Source organism: Muntiacus reevesi, chromosome 5 (assembly GCF_963930625.1).
Source record: "Muntiacus reevesi chromosome 5, mMunRee1.1, whole genome shotgun sequence".
Lineage (NCBI taxonomy): Eukaryota > Metazoa > Chordata > Mammalia > Artiodactyla > Cervidae > Muntiacus > Muntiacus reevesi.
The window spans coordinates 21,089,648-21,107,430 of NC_089253.1; positions in this window are offsets into that span (position 1 = coordinate 21,089,648).

Here is a 17,783-nt window from a genome sequence, read left to right on the forward strand (position 1 = left end):
TTTTCTAATTTTTCATTGTTAGTATATAGATATACAAGTGATTTCTGTGTATTGATTTCGTATCCTGCAACCTTGCTAAATTCACTGATTAGCTCTAGTAATTTTCTGATACTATCTTTAGGGTTTGTACAGCATGTACAATATCATGTCATCTGCAAACAATGAGAGCTTTACTTCTTCTTTTCCAATCTGGATTACTTTTATTTCATTTTCTTCTCTGATTGCTGTAGCTAGAAGACCTATGTTTAGCTAGCTTCCAGAACCATGTTGGACAATAGTGGTGAAAGTGGACACCCTTGCCTTGTTCCTGATCTTAGGGGGAATGCTTCTAGTTTTTCACCATTGAGAATGTTTGCTGTAGGCTTATCATATACAGCTTTCACTATGTAGAGGTAGGTTCCTTCTATGCTCATTTTTTGAAGAGTTTGAATCATAAATGGGTGCTGAATTGTGTCAGAGGCTTTTTATGCATCTATTGAGATTATCATATGGTTTTATCTTCCAATTTGTTAAAATGGTGTATCACATTGATTGATTTGCATATATTGAAGAATCCTTGCATCCCTGGAATAAACTCAACTTGATCATGGAGTATGAAGTTTTTGATGTGTTGCTCAAGTCTGTTTGCTAAAATTTTGTTGAGGATTTTTGCATCTATATTCATCAGTGATACGGACCTGTAGTTTTCATTTTTGTGTGTGTTGTCTTTGTCAGGGCCTTTTCAAATGAATCAGCTCTTTACATGAGGTGGCCAAAGTATTCGAGTTTAACCTTCAGCATCAGTCCTTCCAGTGAACACCCAGGACTGATCTCCTTTAGAATAGACTGGTTGGATCTCCTCACAGTCCAAGGAACTCTCAAGAGTTTTCTCCAACACCACAGTTCAAAAGCATCAATTTTTGGTGCTCAGCTTTCTTCACAGTCCAGCTCTCACATCCATACATGACCACTGGAAAAACCATAGCCTTGGCTAGACAGACTTTTGTTGACAAAGTAATGTCTCTGCTTTTTAATATGCTATCTAGGTTGGTCATAACTTTCCTTCCAAGGAGTAAGCATCTTTTAATTTCATGGCTGCAATCACCATCTGCAGTGATTTGGGGGTTCCCAAAAATAAAATCTGCCACTGTTTTCACTATGTCCCCATCTATTTCCCTTGAAGTGATGGGACCAGATGCCATGATCTTAGTTTTCTGAATGCTGAGTTTTAAGCAAACTTTTTCACTCTCCTCTTTCACTTTCATCAAGAGGCTTTTTAGTTCCTCTTCACTGTCTGCCATAAGGGTGGTGTCATCTGCATATCTGACGTTATTGATATTTCTCCCGGAAATCTTGATTCCAGCTTGTGCTTCTTCCAGCCCAGCGTTTCTCCTGATGTACTTTGCATAGAAGTTAAATAAGCAGGGTGACAATATACAGCCTTGACGTACTCCTTTTCCTATTTGGAACCAGTTTGTTGTTCCATGTCCAGTTCTACCTGTTGCTTCCTGACCTGCATATAGGTTTCTCAAGAGGCATGTCAGGTGGTCTGGTATTCCCATCTCTTTCAGAATTTTCCACAGTTTATTGTGATCCACACAGTCAAAGGCTTTGGCATAGTCAATAAAGCAGAAATCGATGTTTTTCTGGAACTCTCTTGCTTTTTCAATGATCCAGAGGATGTTGGCAATTTGATCTCTGGTTCCTCTGCCTTTTCTAAAACCAGCTTAAACATCTGGAAATTCACAATTCACGTATTGATGAAGCCTGGCTTGGAGAATTTTAAGCATTACTTTACTAGCGTGTGAGATGAGTGCAATGTTTATTTCACTTCCTTTTTCTTTTATTTCTGCTCGGATATTTATGATTTCTTTCCTTCTACTAATTTTTTTTTTTTTGGCGAGGGGGGGTTGTTCTTCTTTTTCCAATTGTTTTAGGTGTAAAGTTAGGTTGCCTATTCGATGTTTTTCTTGTTTCTTGAGGTAGGATTGTATTGCCATAAACTTCCCTCTTAAAACTACTTTTGCTGCATCCCATAGGTTTTGAAATTTTGTGTTTTCATTGTCATTTATTTCTAGAAATATTTTGATATCCCTTTTGATTTCTTCACTAACCTTCTGGTTATTCAGAAATGTGTTGTTTAATCTCCATTTGTTTGTGTTTTTTACAGGCTTTTTTTTTTGTAATTTATATCTACTGTTATAGTGTTATGGTCAGAAAAGATGCTTGATATGATTTCAATTTTCCCAAATTTACTGAGGTTTCCTTTGTGACCCAAGATGTGGTATATCCTAGAGAATCTTCCATGTGCACTTGAGAAGAAGGTGTATTCTTTTGCATTTGGAGGAAATGTCCTGAAGACATCAATGAAACCCATCTCATCTAATGTATCATTTAAGGCTTCTGTTTCCTTATTAATTTTCTGTTTTGATGATCTGTCTGTTGCTGTGAAGGGGAGTTAAAGTTTCCTACTATTATTGTGTTGCTGTCATTTTCTCCTTTTATGTCTGTCAGTGTTTGTCTTATGTATTGAGGTGCTCCTATGTTGGGTGCATAAATATTTACAATTGTTATGTCTTCCTCTTGGATTGATCCCTTGATCATTATGTAGTGTCTTTGCTTATCTCTTGTAATATTCTTTGTTTTATGGTATATTTTGTCGAATATGAGGATTGCTATTCCAGCTTTCTTTTGCTTCCCATTTGCATGGAACATATTTTTCCATCCTCTCACTTTCATTCTATATACGTCTTTAGGTCTGAAGTGGGTTTTTGTAGACAGCATATATATGGGTCTTGTTTTTGTATTCTTTCAGCCTGTCTGTGTCTTTTGGTTTGAGCATTTAATTCATTTACATTTAAAGTAATTATTGATATATATGTTCTTATTGCCATTTTCTTAATTGTTTGGGGTTGATTTTATAGTTTTTTTTCTTCTCTTGTATTTCTTGAGTATATAAGTTCCTTTAACATTTGTTTTAAAGCTGGTTTGTTGGTACTGAATTCTCTTAACTTTTACTTGCCTGAAAAGCTTTTTATTTCTCCATCATTTTTGAATGATATCCTTGCTGGGTACAGTAATCTTGTTTGTAGATTTTTCCTTTTCAGTATTTTAAATATATCCTGCCATTCCCTTCTGGCCTGCAGAATTTCTGCTGAAAGATCAGCTGTTAAGTATATGGGGTTTCTCCTGTATGGTATTTGTTGCTTCTCCCTTGTTGCTTTTAATATTCTTTCTTTGTGTTTAGTCTTTGTTAATTTGATGAGTAAGTGCCTTGGTGTTTCTCCTTAGGTTTCTCCTGTATGGGACTCTTTGTGCCTCTTGGACTTGATTGACTTTCCTTTTCCATATTGTGGAAAATTTCAACTATAATCTTCAAAAATTTTCTCATATCCTTTCTTTTTCTCTTCTTCTTCTGGGACCCCTATAATTCAAATGCTGATGTGTTTGATATTGTCCCAGAAGTCTCTGAGACTATCCTCAGTTATTTTCATTCTTTTTGCTTTATTCTGCTTTTCAGAAGTTATGTCCACCATTTTATCTTCCACTTCACTTATTCGTTCTGCTTCAGATAATCTGCTATCGATTTCTTCAGGAGTATTTTTAATTTTGGTAATTGTGATGTTTTTCTCTGTATGTTTATTCTTTAATTCTTCTAGGTCTTTCTTAATTGATTCTTGCATTTTTTCCATTTTGTTTTCAAGGTTTTTGATCATCTTTACTATCATTTTTCTGAATTCTTTTTCAGGTAATTTGCCTATTTCCTCTTCATTTATTTGGACTTCTGTGCTTCTAATTTGTTCCTTCATTTGTTCAGTATTTCTATGCCTTTTCTTTTTTTTTTTTTAAACTTATAGTGTTTGAGGTCTCCTATTCCCAGGCTTCAGCACTGAATTCTTTCTTTCTTTTAGTTTCTGCCCTCCTCAGGTTGGGCCAGTGGTTTGTATACGCTTCATATAGGGTGAGATTTGTGCTGAGTTTTTCGTTTGTTTCTTTGTTTTTCCTTTAATGGGCAAGGCTGAGTGAGGTGGTAATCCTGTCTGCTGATGATTGGGTTTGTATTTTTCTTTTGTTTGTTGTTTATTTGAGGCGTTCTGCACAGGGTGCTACTGGTGATTGGGTGATGCTGGCTGGGTCTTGTATTCAGGTGGTGTCCTTTGTGTGAGTTCTCACAACATGATATTCCGTAGGGTTAGTTCTCTGGTAGTCTAGGATCTTGGAGTCAGTGCTCCCACTCCAAATGCTTAGGGTTTGATCTCTGGTCAGGAACAAAGTTTCCAGAAGTGGTTTGTTATGACGTTAAGTGAGATTAAAACAAATACTCAAAAATGAGAAACCAAAGATGAACCCCAAATGGTAGTTACAAAATCAGACAAATAATAATTAAAATAATGGAATATACATATAAACACTGATAAGCAAAGTCAAAATAGTCCAACAAAAATAAAATACGGTAGATTGACCTGGCAAACAAAGGAAATCAAAAATTATATTTACCAGTTAAGAGCAAAACTAACTGAAGCACAAACTGGAAAACAAAACTAAAGCAAGGTGCCATGTGGGGAATAAAGCAAAGAAAACAAAACTAATAAATATGTTGAGAGGAAGGAAAGAAAGAAAGAATAGATATGCACAGTTAAATAGAGGTAGATGAATAAGATTTATATAAAGATTAACTGCAAAGGGAAAAGAGCAGTAAGAAAAGCAAACAAAGAAATAAATGTAGAAATAATATAATAGGTTTTAAAAAATTAAAAATTAAAACTATAAAAAAGAGAGGGGAAAAAAGGCAGAAGAAAGAAAAATAAAGGAAAACTCCACAGAAATGCAAAGGTCCAATATAGAAGCAGAGGTTTATAACAACAATAAAAAATGTGACTGAGGAAAAATAAAATCTCAAAAGCTTAACTAGATTTCTACTGCCAGTAAAATCGACAACTGCAACAGAGTGGGGTAAAAAGAGAAAAAAAAGGGGGGGAGAAAAAAATCTACAGAACAAGTCAAAGCATAAGAATAATAAATGTTTTTCTTGAGTCACTGCTGTCAGGGTCCTTTCTCTCCCTGGGAGTCACAGTCCACCTCACCTCCCTAGGAGGCCCTCCCGCACTGTGCTGATCTCTGGACCTGCTGTGGGGGAGGCTCAGAGTCTAATCTGGTCCTACTCCCGTGTGTTCTTGCCTCCAGTGTCCACGGCCATCAGAACTAGTGCGCTTTCTTCTGTGGGAGCTCTCAATGTCCCTTTATATATTCCATGGACACAGAGTCTGCCTAGTTGATCCTGTGGATCTAATCTGCAGCTTGAACAGCTGGTGGGAAGGCTTGGGGTCTTCTTCCTTAGCCACACTGCCCCTGGGTTTGAATTGTGGCTTTATTTCCACATCTGCATGTGGATCGTCCCCTGGGGTTTGCTCCTGAAGCTGCCCTGGTATACTTGGGTTGCCCCTGTGAGGGTCAGGTGTGAAGGTGATTCAGTTGCTTGGATTGCAGGGGTTCTGGCAACATCAGGTACTCAGAGGAGTTGGCAGCTAGGGCAGCAGGAAATATAGTGCTCTGGAAGGGTATGGCAACCAGTATTGGCCAATACGCTCCAGTATTCTTGCCTGGAGAACTCCCCTGACAGAAAAGCTTGGCAGGGCACAGTCTACAGGGTTGCAAAGAGTTGAATACGACCAAAGTAACCCTGCGCGAAGAGATACACCAATTTTTAACCTGTGGCAGCTCTGCCCCAGTGAGAGTTGAGTGTGAATGTGGCGCAGCTGCTTAGCTTGTGGGGACCCTGGTGGCGCTAAGCGTGCAGGGACACGGACTGCTTCCACCACAGGCGTTATGGCCCTATCAGTCTTCTTTAGAGCCTCTTGTAGCTGGTGATCAGAAGGCCTCTTTGGCCAGTCTTTCTCCGTAGCTCTGCCCATTCAGGCACTTGGAGGGCTCCCTTACCTGGGCTCCTTTTCTGTTGTTCAGTGCGTCAGGCACATAGAAGGGCCCCCATGGATGGGGTCCTACTCTAGAGATCAGCACGTCAGGCACTTAAAGGGGCACCCGAGGTGGGGTCCTACTCTGTAGTTCAGTATGTCAGATGTTTGATGGGGCCAGCCTCTATTGTTCAGCTGCTGGAGCTGGCTGTGTGGGGAGAGAGAAGCTATGGTGATCACTGCACCCCCTACACGTGACTCAAGAGTATTGCCTTGCTCCCCTGGCTGCCCGGCTCTCCTCCACAGGCATTTCCCACCACAATCTCCTCCCTCACATCCCTTCCATCCATCTCTCCACAGTCCACAGTAGCCCTCGCCCTGGGAGTGTTCCACAATTCCTAAACTCCAGCTCCCAGCTGCTGCACCTTCCAGGAAACCTGAGTCCCTGTCCAGGATATGTATGGCTGTGGCGAGGACTATCTGATTCTCATTCCATTTAGGCTGCCAAAGATCAGCTGTTTCACTCTCAGCCTTAAATGCTTTTCCTCTGACTCAGACGATTTCCCTGATGTGCGGATTGAACCCCTGCTTCAGTTCCCCAACCCACTGAGGGCAAATCCAATCCTAATAACACTCCTGTTTTCCCCCCTAGTTCCTTGTCCTACTGAATTTTGTGTGGTTCTATATATTCTTTTCTACTAGTCAGGTACTCCTATCCACTCTCAACTCATGTTCTGCTTGAACTTCTGTGTCTGAAGGTGTATCCCTGATGTATCTGTGGAGAGAGATATACTCCATATCCACTTACTCCTCAACCATCTTGTTCTCTCAAATTGATGCTTTTCAACTGGGGTGTTGGAGAAGACTCTTGAGAGTTTCAAGAGTCAAACCAGTTAATCCTAAAGGAAATCAGTCCTGAATATTCATTGGAAAAACTGATGCTGAAGCTGAAACTCCAATACTTTGGCCACCTGATGTGAAAAACTGACTCATTGGAAAAGACCCTAATTCAGGGAAAGATTGAAGGCAGGAGGAGAAGGGGATGACAGAGGATGAGATGGTTGCATAGCATCACCAACTCAATGGACATGAGTTTGAGTATGCTTCAGGAGTTAGTGATGGACAGGGAAGCCTGGTGTGCTGCAGTCCATAGGGTCGCAAAGAGTCAGACACAAATGAGTGACTGAACTGAATAGAATCTGGGTGATATAATTAGAAAGAAATGGGTCTTCACTTGTGCATGGGAAGCCAAGTCTACAAATGACTGGTCACTCAATATAAAAATCTTGGCTACAACAAATAAACAACATAAAGGGTGGGTGTTGACTCCAAGGAAGTAACTGCTAATGCACTTAAAGAACTAAGAAAATTACATCCTCTTTTGTTATTCAATCCCTAAGTAGCAACACACCAAATATCAGAACTATGTCTCAGATATAATCTAACTTATTACATTTAAAGGTTGTTTGCAGTACTTGCAATTCTTATTACCCAGCGGGCTTCAATTTTGTCTACCATATTTGTCATTAATTTTCATAGGGTTTCCTAGGAACATGACATTTAAAAGAAACTTGGTCTCAAAGGGTAATCAATACCATATCCTTCTGACTGGCCTTGGTTACATACACACATTTGCTAACTAGATCTCTTTCGCCAAATGGCAACATCACATTCAGGAATTTTCTGAGGTTATTTTCCCAACTATTTTGGCATTTCTCCACGGCAATTATTCACTCTAAACTCATCACATAACCATTCCACGATGGGCAAAGAGTCTGCCTTTCACCTACAATCAAACATGCTTAAGAATAAAAGTTATTAACTGAGGATAAAAATATGAAAACCCAACAAAACATGCACTTAAGATTTTAAAATTTATCTGTTCCAAATGGCTCTGCCAAAAAGAAAAGAAAAAAAAAAAAACTTTAAAGCATAATGTTTGACAACAGTTTCAGGCTATTTTTCTATTGTGAACACGCCTGCCTTTCATTATCTCCACAGGTTCCAGGAAGACAAAAGTTAATGAACAGAATTACTAAAATAGCTTCCTAATTGCCCTTGAGTGCAGACCACATTTAACAAAATGTGTCATGTTTCTGATCTATTTCTGCCTCCATGTATAGTGAAATGACAGAAGAGGAGTTGAAAATGTCTCCATATTCTCTAGAGAAAATATCTTAGATTTAAAGGACATAAAATAGAGATTTAACCACTAATCAAGAATATAAGCTACAGTCTTCATGACTCCAAAACTTAATGGCAAGCTTTCATCATCTCCCCAGGGCTTTAAAATGATCAATACTTATCTAATGGGTATAGCCATAAATTGGATTATTCAGTTCTAAAAAGATGTGATAATATTTCTCAAACATTATTTTACAGCCATTTCTTCAAAATTATGATCTTATACAGAATAGCTTGCTACAAAGAAAACAATAATAGCTATAATGTTATTTATGTGAGATAAATAACCATTGTGTTTGAAAATTTAGAAAATATAGCCAAAAGAACTGGCTTTTTTATTTTCTTATCTCATATATTTAAATATTAATAAAACTCTGAGGTGATGCTTAAAATCTGTCAATATCTTTTTTTTAATTAAATGACCTAAAGCCTAAGAATAAGACACAGATAGTCTTTGCAGTTTTCTTACTTTTTGATAGTGCTTCTTAAATGCCTTAAAAGTTGGTTCCCATAACCTATGTTTTCTTTGACTTAAAGGCACAGAAGTTAAAACTAGCTTTTCCTCAGGTCCTCCCCAAATTGGTCAAAGATCCAGGCACTAATGGTCATCATAGGTAAGGTTGCCTGGCAACCAAGTCTGCCCACCATCTGGAGCTGTCTGAGTGCATCAGTTCTGATAGCAACTTAACACAGATCAATCATTAATACAGAAAATAAAGACAAAAACAGAACATGCTAGTGGAGCACCCCATGAGTAAATTGTTTAAAAGTTTTAAAAAGAAAAATTTCTGCAAGATTTTTCTCCCTCTATTAATTTCTGCAAGATTTTTCTCCCTCTATTTTTTTCCTTTGTGTAAACACATGTGCAAAAAGATATTAAGAGAAAGAACTTATTATTGATCTACTCCATAGGTATCTCCTGTGCAAAAGGAACACTTTTTGGTTTATTTATACTTTGCATCACCTTTGAAATCTTTAGGGTGATAAAGTTGGTTCTTTTCATGAAGTTTTCCTTTATTTTGGGCTTCCCTGAAGCCCAGTTAGCATATTAAAAAGCAGAGACATTACTTTGCCAACAAAGGTTCGTCTAGGCAAAGCTATGGTTTTTCCAGTGGTCGTGTATGCATGTGAGAGTTGGACTGTGAAGAAAGCTGAATGCTGAAGAATTGATGCCTTTGAACTGTGGTGTTGGAGAAGACTCTTGAGAGTCCCTTGGACTGCAAGGAGATCCAGCCAGTCCATCCTAAAGGAGATCAGTCCTGGGTGTTCATTGGAAGGACTGATGCTGAAGCTGAACCTCCAATATTTTGGTCACCTCATGCGAAGAGTTGACTCACTGGAAAAGACCCTGATGCTGGGAGGGATTGGGGGCAGGAGGAGAAGGGGACGACAGAGGATGAGATGGCTGGATGGCATCACTGACTCAATGGACATGAGTTTGGGTAGACTCCGGCAGTTGGTGAAGGACAGGCGCGCCTGACGTGCTGCGATTCATCGGGTTGCAAAGAGTCGGACACGACTGAGCGACTGAACTGAACTGAACTGATAGCGCAGTTGGTAGAGTATCCATCTGCAATGCAGGAGACCCTGGTTTGAATCCTGGTTAAGAAGATCCGCTAGAGAAGGGATAGGCTACCCCTTCCAGTATTCCCGGGCTTCCCTTGTAGCTCACTGGTAAAGAATACGCAATGCAAATCAAAACCACAATGAGGTACCATTACACGCCAGTCAGGATGGCTGCTATCCAAAAGTCTACAAGCAATAAATGCTGGAGAGGGTGTGGAGAAAAAGGAACCCTCTTACACTGTTGGTGGGAATGCAAACTAGTACAGCCACTATGGAAAACAGTGTGGAGATTTCTTAAAAAACTGGAAATAGAACTGCCATATGACCCAGCAATACCACTTCTGGGCATACACACTGAGGAATCCAGATCTGAAAGAGACACGTGCACCCCAATGTTCATCGCAGCACTGTTTATAATAGCCAGGACATGGAAGCAACCTAGATGCCCATCAGCAGATGAATGGATAAGGAAGCTGTGGTACATATACACCATGGAATATTACTCAGCCGTTAAAAAGAATTCATTTGAATCAGTTCTAATGAGATGGATGAAACTGGAGCCCATTATACAGAGTGAAGTAAGTCAGAAAGATAAAGAACATTACAGTATACTAACACATATATACGGAATTTAGATAGATGGTGGCGATAACCCTATATGCAAAACAGAAAAAGAGACACAGAAATACAGAACAGACTTTTGAACTCTGGGGGAGAACGTGAGGGTGGGATGTTTTGAAAGAACAGCATGTATATTATCTATGGTGAAACGGACCACCAGCCCAGGTGGGATACATGAGTCAGGTGCTCGGGCCTGGTGCACTGGGAGGACCCTGAGGAGTCGGGTGGGGAGGGAGGTGGGAGGGGGGATCGGGATGGGGAATACATGTAACTATATGGCTGATTCATGTCAATGTATGACAAAACCCACTGAAATGTTGTAAAGTGATTGGCCTCCAACTAATAAAATAATATTAAAAAAAAAAAAAAAAAAAAAAAAAAAAAGAATACGCCTGCAATGCAGAAGATCTGAGTTCAATGCATGGGTTGAGAAGATCCCCTGGAGAAGGGAAAGGTTACCCACTCCAGTATTCTGGCCTGGAAAATTCATACTATACGTCCATGGAGTAGTAAAGAGTTGGACATGAAGAAGCGACTTTCACTTTTCTTTATTTTGGATATCTTGAGCTTCTGATTATCTGGGTAGTGAAGATCTTTTTTGTACTGTTCTTATGTGTATTCTTGCCACCTCTTCTTAATATCTTCTGCTTCTGTTAGGTCCATACCATTTCTGTCCTTTATTGAGCTCATCTTTGCATGAAATATTCCCTTGGAGTCTAATTTTTGAAGAGATCTCTAGTCTTTCCCATTCTGTTGTCTTCATCTATTTCTTGGTATTGATCGCCGAGGAAGGCTTTGTCTCTCCTTGCTATCCTTTGGAACTTTGCATTCAAATGGGTATATCTTTCCTTTTCTCCTTTGCTTTTCACTTCTTTTCTTTTCTCAGCTATTTGTAAGGCCTCCTCAGACAGCCATTTTGCTTTTTTGCATTTTTCCCCTCTTGGGGATGGTCTTGATTCCTGTCTCCTGTACAGTGTCACAAACCTCAGTCCATAGTTCATCAGGCTCTCTGTCTATCAGATCTAGTCCCTTAAATTTATTTCTCACTTCTACTGTATAGTAATAAGGGATTTGATTTATGTCATACATGAATGGTCTAGTGGTTTTCCCCACTTTCTTCAATTTAAGTCTGAATTTGGCAATAAAGAATTCATGATCTGAGCCACAGTCAGCTCCTGGTCTTGTCTTTGCTGACTGTATAGTGTAGAGCCAGATATCCTGGAATGTGAAGTCAAGTGGGCCTTAGGAAGCATCACTGTGAACAAAGCTAGTGGACATGATGGAATTCCAGTTGAGCTATTTCAAATCCTGAAAGATGATGCTGCGAAACTGCTGCACTCAATACGCCAGCAAATTTGGAAAACTCAGCAGTGGCCACAAGACTGGAAAAGGTCAGTTTTCATTCCAATCCCAAAGAAAGACAATGACAAAGAATACTCGAACTACCACACAATTGTACTCATTTCACACACCAGCAAAGTAATGCTGAAAATTCTCCAAGCCAGGCTTCAGCATATGTGAATTGTGAACTTCCAGATGTTCAAGCTGGTTTTAGAAAAGGCTGAGGAACCAGAGATCAAATTGCCAACATCAGCTATATCATCAAAAAAGCAAGAGGGTTTCAGAAAAACATCTATTTCTGCTTTATTGACTATGCTAAAGCGTTTGACTATATGGATCACAATAAACTGTGGAAAATTCTGAAGGATGTGGGAATACCAGACCATCTGACCTGCCTCTTGAGAAACCTGTGTGCAGGACAGGAAGCAACAGTTAGACCTGGACATGGAACAATAGACTGGTTCCAAATAGGAAAATGAGTACATCAAGGCTGTATATTGTCACCCTGCTTATTTAACTTATATGCAGAGTACATCATGAGAAACGCTGGGCTGGAGGAAGCACAAGCTGGAATCAAGATTGCCGGGAAAATATCAATAACCTCAAATATGCAGATGACACCACCCTTATGGCAGAAAGTGAAGAACTGAAGAGCCTCTTGATGAAAGTGAAAGAGGAGAGTGAAAAAGTTTGCTTAAAGCTCAACATTGAGAAAACTAAGATTATGGCATCCAGTCCCCGCACTTCATGGGAAATAGATGGGGAAACAGTGGAAACAGTGGCTGACTTTATTTTTGGGGGGCTCCAAAATCACTGCAGATGGTGACTTCAGCCATGAAATTAAAAGACGCTTATTCCTTGGAAGAAAAGTTATGACCAACCTACATAGCATATTAAAAAGCAGAGACACTACTTTGCCAACAAAGGTCCATCTAGTCAAAGCTATGGTTTTTCCAGTGGTCATGTATGGATGTGAGAGTTGGACTAAAAAGAAAACAGAGCACCAAAAAATTGATGCTTTTGAACTGTGGTGTTGGAGAAGATTCTTGAGCGTCCCTTGAACTGCAAGGAGATCCAACCAGTCCATTCTAAAGGAGATCAGTCCTGGGTGTTCATTGGAAGGACTGATGTTGAAGTTGAAACTCGAATACTTTGGCCACCTCATGCGAAGAGTTGACTCATTTGAAAAGACCCTGATGCTGGGAGAGATTGGGGGCAGGAGGAGAAGGGGACGACAGAGGATGAGATGGCTGGATGGCATCACTGACTCGATGGACATGAGTTTGGGTAGACTCCGGGAGTTGGTGATGGACAGGGAGGCCTGGTATCCTGCGATTCATGGGGTCACAAAAAGTCAGACACAACTGAGTGACTGAACTGAACTGAGCTTCTGAACATCTCACTCAAGCTCTCTGCCCTTCAAGGAATGGTTTTAATCAATTATTATATATCCACAGAGTATTTATTCAGCTTAAAAATAGTAAACTGGAGAGAGTAAAATGAAAAGTCAAATGAAAATCAATTGCAGCTTAATTCTCAATATATTATAGAGATAAACTTTATTCTTAAAGTGAAAAATTGGAATAGATGCCATTGTATTATCCCTACTTTAGGAAGCAAACCTTAAATGGAGCTTAGGATTGACCATATTTCTTAGGGAATGTCTTTGGGATCAATATATATGGAATATGGTGGAAGGATGCAACACTATGCAGGCTCGACTGTTTCAGGGGACACAACAGGGAATCTAGAGCTGCAGTGGCCCCATCAAAGTTGTCCCATGGGTGGTAGGAATAGCCAGGTTAATATACTTCCATCTTGATCAGTCACTGGATATTGACCATGTGGGGAAGGACATGAGCTTGGGCAAGGCAGCAATCCCTGGAGAGTTTAATAACTGAATGCTGTTCACTGATAGCATTCTGAAAAGCAAGGACAAGTATTCTCTTGCAGGGGGATCTCGGTGGTAAATCTCCATGCCCACAATAGACACTTTTCAAAGTACTTTGCAGTCAGCCTCAGTTCCTCCACTTGTAACTGATGCCGCGTTTCCCTTTCCTTTTATTTGCTGTCAATGCCAGTGTTTCTTAAACTCACTTATGGATTGCATTTAAAAACAATGAAAAAATAGATCAGAATGCAGTGGGGCAACTAAGCCTGTGTGCGGCAACTACTGAGCCAAGGCACCACAACTAGAGAGAAGCATCATAAGATCATGCATGTCTCAATGAAGATCCCTTGTGTTGCAACTAAGACCCGATACAGTCAATAAATAAATAAAAAGTACATCAGAGATATTCAGTGTTGAGTTAGAATGTCATAAGCATCAAATCTTTTAAGTAGCTGCAAATTTGCTTTCTTTAAGTTTATACCTTTTAAAATTAAATAAAAATTAGGTTTAAAATACAATTATAAGCAAATAATAAGAACTTGTAACTTAACATTAATATGCTAGATAATCTTCTCTTGGTTTAATAGTTGAAAAATCAAATCTCAAAATAGATATATTTCTCTGGTTTGGCAATAATTATAGTAGTAATAGTAATAAATAATGTAAGGTAAGCTAGCTGTTTTAAGTTTCGAGAAATGGTATCATGTTTAGAAGTCTTTTGCAGAACAGTTTTTGAATGCTTCAATAAGATGACAGTTAGCAACCCTTTAAAATTCTGCTTTTCCTTGACAGTATGGTTATCAAGGCATATTGTACTGCATGCTGAGAATCAGGAACAGAAAAATTCACATAAATAATAAATAATATTTCCTCACTGCATGCTATTCACTCTTTAAATCATTTTACTTTCATTCCTTCATTTAACTCACAAAAGTGAACTGTGTGGTAGATTTTATTAATAACACGTTTTTTATAAAGAGTAAGATTGAAGCAAAGAGAATTTAAAACACTAACACAAGATCTCAAATCTTGACTATGTTACTGTGTATATATACACACATGTATTTTAAATTTTTAAATTATATTATTACATTTTTATTTGTTGCAAATATACGATTTGTTATCCAAAGAACTGTCACAAAATCATTATTAACTTTGCTCTATTTTAGCATGAATCATAAGCCCAAAGTATTCATGTATTTTATGATTATAGTATTTCAAGTTATTTAGTGATTTCAAAAATATTTTACAGGATATTATGTATATGAGGGCTTCCATCATGTATATGAGTTGGCACTAGTGTTAAAGAGCCTGCCTGCTGATGCAGGAGACATAAGAGATGCAAGGATATGAAGTTACACATTAAAATATATATTTTACAGTTAATGAAATAAAGAATAATACGGACTATAAATCATCTTACTACCAAGAAAGAGGAGAAGAAAAATTTTCTAATTTTATGTTCATGTAAAAACAGTTCTTATAAAGGTTAGCAACCTCTGCAAGGTTTTCCTGATGGCTCAGATAATAAAGAAGCCACTTGCAATGAGGAGACCCAAGTTCGATCCCTGGATTGGGACAATCCCCTGGAGAAGGGAATGGCTACCCCCTCCAGTATTCTTGCCTGGAGAATGCTATGGATAGAAGAGCCTGGCAGGCAATAGTCCATGGTTGCAAAGAATTGGATACAACTGAGAGACAGCATGCATACACTCAACCTCTGTAGCAAGCAACAGGATTCCTAAAAAGAAAAAAAAAGAAAACAAACAAACATGATTTCAGCATGTAACTCTTGATAATTATGTTTCCAAATTTTACTAAGTAAAAAATTTCACAGTATATAATGAATCTGAATTAATTAAGCTAAAATAGAGGAATAGAGCTTATATTTCAAATGTCATAGAAAGTAAGCATAAACACTGAGCATTTGTCATTGACTATTCTAGTAAATAGCAAACTTAGCTGTATAAAAACCAGTGTGTTTAAAAAAAAGGGTTATGCAGTTAGATAATGATTTCTTTGCATAAATAAATATTTTAGGCCAAAATAAGATGCATGATATACAGTTTGTTGATATTAAAGCAATAAACTTTGAATAACTGGTGCTCTCAGAGAAGATATTTTATGAGATACTCATGACTGTAGAATAAGAAAACATTTTCATGGTCTATCAAGTCCATCCTTTGACGGAAGGATAAGAGCAAAATTTGGGGTAATAAGAAAAAAAGAATTTCTATGAGACTTTATTAAAAGAAAAAATACCACATTTTTCTCTTTTTGTTATTTCATTTTCAACAGACAGGTCTTTCTTTTCTCAACACCAGGCATCATCTGTGAAAACAGCTAAGAGCCCAGTTCCTTCTCCTTCACAGAATATATATACTTCGAAAGTCACAGTGCTTTTTGTCACTGATCACAATGCATGTGTTACCAGTCCCAGGGGAATACTCCAACTACCCAGAGGATAGGAAAGATCATTACAATGCCAGGGGTAGAATTTCAAATACTTCTACCCACTGCATCTTGCGATCAGAGGGACCAAGGTGAGACCCAGTGTGGTCAAGCACTGGATGGAATAATGATTTACTTACCTAGAGAAGAAAAAGAACAAGATCAGCTTCAATAACTGGTGATGCTCTCCAGTGGCTAAAAGATTCTCTCCCCAACACCTGTGTGCACCCCATTCCTACCCTAACCCCACAGGTTATGATCTGTGGCCCACATGCTTCAGGAGAAGACTAGGTGATAAGGCACAGAATGTGGAGGATCTTCACCTCTAGGTAAAATATGCTCCAAGCCCAATAACCATTTTTATGTGGCTGAATTGGGGTGAAAAGACTATGTGCATAAGGACTGTCTTTCCCAACAATTTTCATCTCTGGATTAATTCTGCAGTATCTCTAAAATATCCCAACATCTTTTGTAAGGTTTCCAAGGCAAAAACCCAACATTTTCCCTGGTATTGAAGAGCACTGAAGAAGTTCACAAAAGAATTCATCCCATTGAAGATTTCTTATAACTATGACTGATGCCTTATTTATTGTGAAAGCAATGTCCTGCATAATATAATAGAGATTCAAGGTGATATGCTTTCAGACAATAGAGACCAGTATCATTTAATGTCACCTGATAAGACACAGCTTTTTCTTTTAATATAGTAGAACTTTTTTCTTCTTCATGGTTTCTCTGGTGGTGCAAAGAATCTGCCCACAATGTAGGAGACCCAGATTCAATCCCTGGGTTGGGAAGAGCCCCTGGAGAATGAAACGGCAATCCACTCCAGTATTCTTGCCTGGGAAGTTCCATGGAGGGAGGAGCCTGGTTGGCTACAGTCCAAAGGATGGCAAAGAGTTGTTTACTACTGAGCCTAACACATTCTTTGTAAGACCTCTGAAGTAATACTATCACTCAATGATCAGTGTGTTTTAGTTCTTTCTGCTCTGCTCCATAGTATAGATTTCATAAGCATACCTAGATTTTGCTTTTATCAGTTTACCACTTGAATTTGATTGGTCTCTAAAGACATATACTCTAGAACACCAAATACTTGGTAACTGCCTCAATGTCTGATTTTTGATCCAATTATTTACAATTCTAAAAGGAAAACATTAAAAAATTGTTTATTCAAATGTTGCTACAGAACTTCAACTTAGCATGTTCTTAGATGGTCAGTGAGTATTACTTTACAAAAATATATAAACATTGCTCAAGGCCCCTGCGTCAACAGCACTTTGTTGGCACTAAAGTAAACAATGGGGGCTCTTTATTGCTATTTCATTGCCTCAGCAAGGTAATCTTAATTTCCTTTTGCTAATAGACTGTGTACTGAGACAATATATTGAATATTCACAGCACACACAGGACCAGATTATGGCAATGGAAGTATGGTTGGGGAAATCTAAATAGGAGAATTTATTTAATTGCAAAATCTGCTAAAAATGCAAATCATAAACCTCAATGCATTTCTTCCACAGCAGGTGAAACCAACTGAATCAAAGATTCTGTTGAATTAGGAAGTCTCATTTTCCTCCTGAATATTTGCAGATGCACTACTGAGATTTGGGCAATGATGAAAAAGGAGATATTTGGATAATAGGGCATTGTATGTAAAAATATTGTAGCATTTAGGTGTTAAGCAGGATGATTATTTGAACCATCTGAGACAGAGGAAAAGTAAAAGAGAGTTAACATCTAGGAGAACCAGGAGGAATGAAGATATGGGGCTCAGAGGCAGTATTAAATAACAGCCTGGAAACTGATCTCCAACAACTGAGGGTCATGACAGGCTT